At 35.4% G+C, this 6,093-nt stretch overlaps 1 pseudogene; it reads right to left on the reverse strand.

Moving 5' to 3' along the window:
- Nucleotides 1-2,923, reverse strand: part of LOC109242793 — a 3,778-nt pseudogene extending 855 nt beyond the window's left edge.
- Between the last annotated feature and the right edge of the window lie 3,170 nt (nucleotides 2,924-6,093).

A 6,093-nucleotide genomic window follows, 5' to 3' on the forward strand; every position in this document is an offset into this window, starting at 1 on the left:
AACTTGACCTTTGTAGAAGTTATCCATCTGTCAACATAAAAAGATGGAAAAGAAGAATGAGCTAATTTTCAAGCAGGCGGCTTAAAAAAGGTGGGGCCAACATTTCCTATACAAGAATCATCCATATTCAAAGAGATTATTGGTACCTTTATATAAGAATGTGGCCGGACAGGATGAGCCAATGGACCAGAATCCTAGAAAATCAGAATAATAGTTAGCACATGTAACTAGTCATCCGCAATTCAGTAGCTCATTGTGGAGCATATTAATTTGGCAATCCATGTAAATATAAGAAGAAGGAATATTATAATGATAAGAACTCGAAAGAACTCGTTGAACCTGTGGGTACTGATACATTTGAAGCTTTGAAACATCAGCAATCCTTTTCACGGTACGGCTTCCCATATCATATGAGAACTCCTGCATGGATCATTCAAGAACTAATAAGCTAAAGCTACCAGAAAAATGTTTGTGTATCAGGAATACATCTAACCTGATCACGGAAAACAGTAAGTCCTTCCTTTAAACTGAGCTGGAACCAGTCACGACATGTAACCCTGCATTGAGCTCAATAGTTAATATAAGTATTTAACATTGACACGAGAGTACTATCAAAATACACAGTAAACAAGTGCACTGCCTTGTATCCAATTGTAAAAGCACAGGAGTTGATTTCACTAATTAATTTAACTTAAAAGTGTTTTTTGGAAGTAACATATAAATTTTATTGCTCATCAGAAGCAGCAGCAATAAAGAGCTAACTATTTACAGAGAACACAAAGAAAAAAAGGCATATAACTCCTGAAGTGTGCCAAGGAATTTAACACGTCCGTATCATATCATCCATTTTACACCAAAAGAGCTAGAAGATACTAACAGTAATATAACGTAAAATTTTACTAGTACATTAACCAGCCATTTATTTTCTGTGAGAAAGGGGGATTGGGTAAATGACAAACTTGTTGCCTGTCTAATGGTGGAAGTATTGCAACATCGAAAAATGGGGATTTGCTCAGTATTTTAAGAATATGTATACAAGATATAGTTTATGAATTTCAGTAGCTAATGAAAACATATCACACACCTCATGGCCAATCACACCCAATATTGCCGCATAATCATCATCAGTAGCAGTTTCTGGGGACGCCAGGACAAGCTTGGAATTGAATATTTGTTGAAAACAAAGTCAAGAAATGGGGCTTAGTTAAGAAAAAGGCATAAATAGAACAATGTAATGCAATAACATCTCAAATATCATACATTCAAGCTCTTGTTTTCCATCGCTCCCCTAAATGAGATAAAAACCAGGTTATGATCATACAAGTAAAAAATTTATGGGGTGGACAAACGAGAAGAAAAATGATAATGTGAAGAAAACAGAGAACTAACATGTTAAAATCAAGAACAGCAACAATATTAAAAAGATCCAGGTCATACTCCAGACCGAAAACTTGTTAGAAAAATTTAACCAACAAAATTGCCATAGGACCATCAGACAACAGAAGATATCTAGCTTGATGTTTATCAAAGAAATAAAAAGCTCACATCTTCATCCCACTTCATAGCTGCCTTCAGCGATTACATCGCATGTGCTGTCTTGGGCAGATCTTGTGCAGGGGTCCAGATTCTTAGGGAGAAGTTACGGCCTGAACGGGTTGTGAATGTATCATCTTTGCTCTCCAACTGACTGGCAACCAATGCAAAAAAGATACCAGGGCTTCTTGAAAGGATCCTCCCAAACAGTAAAATATTTTCCTCCCTGCAAAACAAAAAGTGAGAAGAATAATTTGATGAGTGGCATAAGGGTTATAATAAAACAACTTTCAGCAAAAAGTACAGCATGATCCAAATGTACCTCTAGATATCCTTGCTCTATAAGGTTTCCGTTTGACAACAATACAGGGTACAAGGATTTGTCTGCCTCTATGCGACAGGTGTATTTAGCCATAATGGCATAATGTCAGGGCGATCCTAATGGGAAAAACAATCTCTATTAGCAAGCATTCAAGGAAAGACTATAACAGCCAAGAGAACAAAAAAGGGGGCATACCTGATAGAATGTAATTTTAGGGAAACCCTCAGCCTCACATTGGGTACAGAAATTGCCTGATGACTTGTAAAGCCCCTGAAGTAAATATAGATTATGTCAATACTTTAAGCATGAAAACCATTGACAGTGTTACTGAAATTTGAAATGCAAGAAAGGATTGCAAATAAGACAAAATCCAGCCCTCCTATTTCACCTCTAAGGATGTGTTCTTCTGAGGATATATTTCAGTTACAATATCGAACGTGAATTTGCTACTCGGAGGGGATTTAAGAGTCAGGTGGCGCGAGTCCTAGTGGAAATCTTCTTCCTGAAGCACATTAAGTGTAATGTTTATGAGAAAAAGTAACATCAGGTGAAATATGTGCAAAATTTAATGTACATCTTCGAACATTGTAGGAGCACGACTTCGATATAAGTACCTTCAGCGGATTGCCATTGATCTTTATCGCTTGCAACTTCAAATCTTTCCCATTTAGGACAAGTGGGAAAGAATGACTTGTTCAAGATAAATTATCAATAAATTGTGAGTAATGGAATAAATTCAACTATTGAAAAACTTGAGAAGCTTCAATCAGCCAATACAACAAAACGTGGAAAAAATGTATTATGGATGAAATATAAACAAATCCAAAGGAGTAACAAGATTTACCTTCAACTCTGGGGCTGACAGCAATTTTGGAAGCGTCGAACGTACTTTCCTCACCCAGTGAGAATTTCAGATCCACCAAATAGTTATTTGATTTACTCACTTAAAACAAGGAGAAAAATCCAGACCTTTACCTAAATTAAGGTCAAGAATCAAGGATATACCGTGTCAAAATAGTAGTCAGGTTGTTTATAATCCTTCAAAAAGATTTCCTTTGGTGCTTCCATCTTGGATTCTTATACTTCTTTTGGAAATTAGACAAATAGTCAAACGGAAAAGAGCAAACAAGAATCGAACAAGGCATAATTAAAGCTACTTTTGATGAAAAAGTCAAAAGTAATGAAAGATGCAGTATAATACCTGTAGAATTCAAGAAAACAGAAATTGAAACCACCACTAATGAAATTCACAGCAAAAAAAAATAGGAGATGCAGCCAATCGACTAAGCGGGCAAGAACAAAGATGAACTTTTGATAAGCAGAGAGGGAGATGGAGGGAAAGGGAGGGAACAGTAGGACAGTAGAAAATAAAAAGTATTCTCCTATCAAGAATAATAAACCTCCATCACAAACTAATAGAGCTTAACCTTAAAATTGACAGTCATCTTACATAAGATTTTTGAAGCGGCTGCAAGCCCTAAATAACGAAATCCTCATTTGAATTTGATTTCCACATAATCCAATGGAACTATTTCAACCCTCTCTACTCTGCTTTACTCAATTTGCTAAAAGATATAAGAAGTGCCCTCAACTTTGCTTATGGAATTTTAGGAAAGAAGAACGAGGAGATTTTCTTCTAGTGTGGGTGAAACCTGAAAGATAGATTTTAGGGAAATAATTTAGGGCGTAGGTTTTCAGCCAAAATTTTAGGGGGAAATTGTAGCGGGAACTTTTAGAAATTTTTTTAGAGCACGCTTATGTAGAGTTGCCTTTACAAATAATAACAAGCGCGCTCAGAAAGCATTGCGTCACATGTGAATAAATGTTGCCAATAATTTTAAGATTTGACAATACTTAAAAAGTGTAGTCTATAGTATTACTAGGAACGCTTTATAATTGTCACCTAATAAATCGTAGCCAAAAGTTCTTTCCAAAGACCACACTTATAAAGTGTTGTCGTACATATATCTGGCCACGCTTTTCAAGCGTTGTAAACAATTGGTGTGACCTTAGGTCAAATTTGTTGTAGTGTAAGGTACCTAAAGAATGCACCTGGGCTGGGGATCCTGCTTTCATCTCAGTATTCTAATCAGCTCACAGTGTATTGTGATGCAGATTGGGCTACTTGTCCAATGACTAGAAGATCAGTGAGTGGATTTGTGGTAAAACTAGGAGACTCTCTTATCTCCTGGAAGTCCAAGAAACAGAATACAGTATCAAGGAGCTCTGCAGAAGCTGAATATAGGAGCATGGCCAATGCTATAGCAGAGGTAGTTTGGTTGACAGGATTGTTTGAGGAGCTGAATGTTGAGCTAAAACTTCCAATAAAACTCTATTGTGACAGTAAAGCGGCTATACAGATTGCTGCAAATCCCATCTACCATGAAAGAACAAAACATATCGAGATATACTGCCATTTTGTTCGAGAAAAAATTCAGCAGGGCTTAATACAAACTGCGCATGTTTCCACATACCTGCAGATTGCAGATGTGTTGACAAAAGAATTGGGGAAGGCACAACATGAGTTCCTACTATCCAAGCTGGGGGTGTACAATTTGTTCACACTGCACAGCTTGAGGGGGAGTATTACGGATATAGATTTAGGTGAAGTAGTTAAGTAGTTGTGATGTATAAGGATATTTAAGTAAATAGGGGGCTAGTTAGTTTAGGCGATTAAATACAGGATTAATACATTGTACTGTAACTTCTCTTCATTATATTTTCAATAGAACAGTATCTTCTTCTTCCTCTCAAATCTCTCTTCTCTCTGCGACTGAGCTTAGGTCAAGTATGGCAATGGCAATTTTCGACATAAAAACAGCTTAACTTTCAGAGAGAGATAAATAGGTAACTTGGACAAATGCGATTGCAATTAAAAATTTACTACTAATTATTCTTAAGAAATATATTAAAAAAAGCACCTTAGAAGACCGATAATACAGACGGAAGATAGTAGCCGTAAATATGTGTCCCTAATCTTCCGAGTTAAGGTAAGTTTATTCTACTGTATTACGAGTCAAGATAAGTTTATTTTACTGTATTTGTATTATTGTTTAGTAAGTTTATCCTCTTTGTTTTGTAATTTCAACTTACCATATTGGTAGAAACTAGAAAGACATGTTCAACTCTTCCAATCAAACAAACTATACTTTAAGTGTTTGTTTGGAAAGTCACCTTGGAAATGGATTTTGGTGTAATTGGGTGTAATTATACAGTTTGACATGTTTGTTTGACCAAGTAATTACTTGGTCAGCATGAAATTGGATGTAATTGGAGGGGTATAATTATACTCTCCAATTCTCAAGGGGGAGGAGAGAATTGGTGGTAATTATAATGTGTAATTACAAGGTTGCTTTTTAGTTTCTTTCCTTTTTGTTTTTATTTTAATTTATTTTCTTTATAACTTTTTATTTCTATTATTTTAATTATTTAATTTTATTTTTACTTTTTAATTTCTTTTGATATTTTAAAATATATTCTTCTTTGCACATTATTTATCTTTTATTTCTCTATCTTTACATCTCGTGATTCCATGTAATTGCTTACTATATTTTATTTTTTATTTATTTTATTATTCTATTTTTTTAAAACACACCTCCTACTATTAGAAATAATGAGTCATTAACAAACTTGGCATATGATGAGTGATGCAATTAAAGTAAAATTTTGTTGTTGAATGTGGTTATAAACTTATTATTTTTCCTAATTATTAAGTTGCACTGAAACTTAATTATGTTGGAATTTAACATATGTTAAACTATTTTTTTTTTTTTTGAATTTTGAAATTGTGTTATATTCATGGTTCAAATTTACTTGTTTTAGTAGTATTGGCTCACATTGCATGTTGTTCACCATGAAGGCTAATCCCCGTCGGGCTTCCCATTTATCTTTGTTGCCAGCATGTGTTAATCCTGTATTGGGTTCCTCAAAACCTTTGGGGTTACCATACCGGTGGTATAGGAAATGTAGTGTACAACACCCTTCCGCCAGATGGGGGTCTTGAATATCCCGACTGATGCTCAACAAATCTAAAAACCTGTGAAGAGTTACCGGCCGTGGAGCCAAAGGGTATCTACCACGGAGGTTCCCGTTGATACCTGCGTATCCGGCAATTTCTTCCAATGTGGGTGTGAGTTCAAAATCTGAAAACCGGAATACATTACGGGTCGGGTCCCAAAATGGTATCAGTGCCTCAATAACATCCTTCTTTGGTCTGATTTTCAATAAGTCTACAAGAC

This window comes from Nicotiana attenuata, unplaced genomic scaffold, assembly GCF_001879085.1.
Source record: "Nicotiana attenuata strain UT unplaced genomic scaffold, NIATTr2, whole genome shotgun sequence".
NCBI lineage: Eukaryota > Viridiplantae > Streptophyta > Magnoliopsida > Solanales > Solanaceae > Nicotiana > Nicotiana attenuata.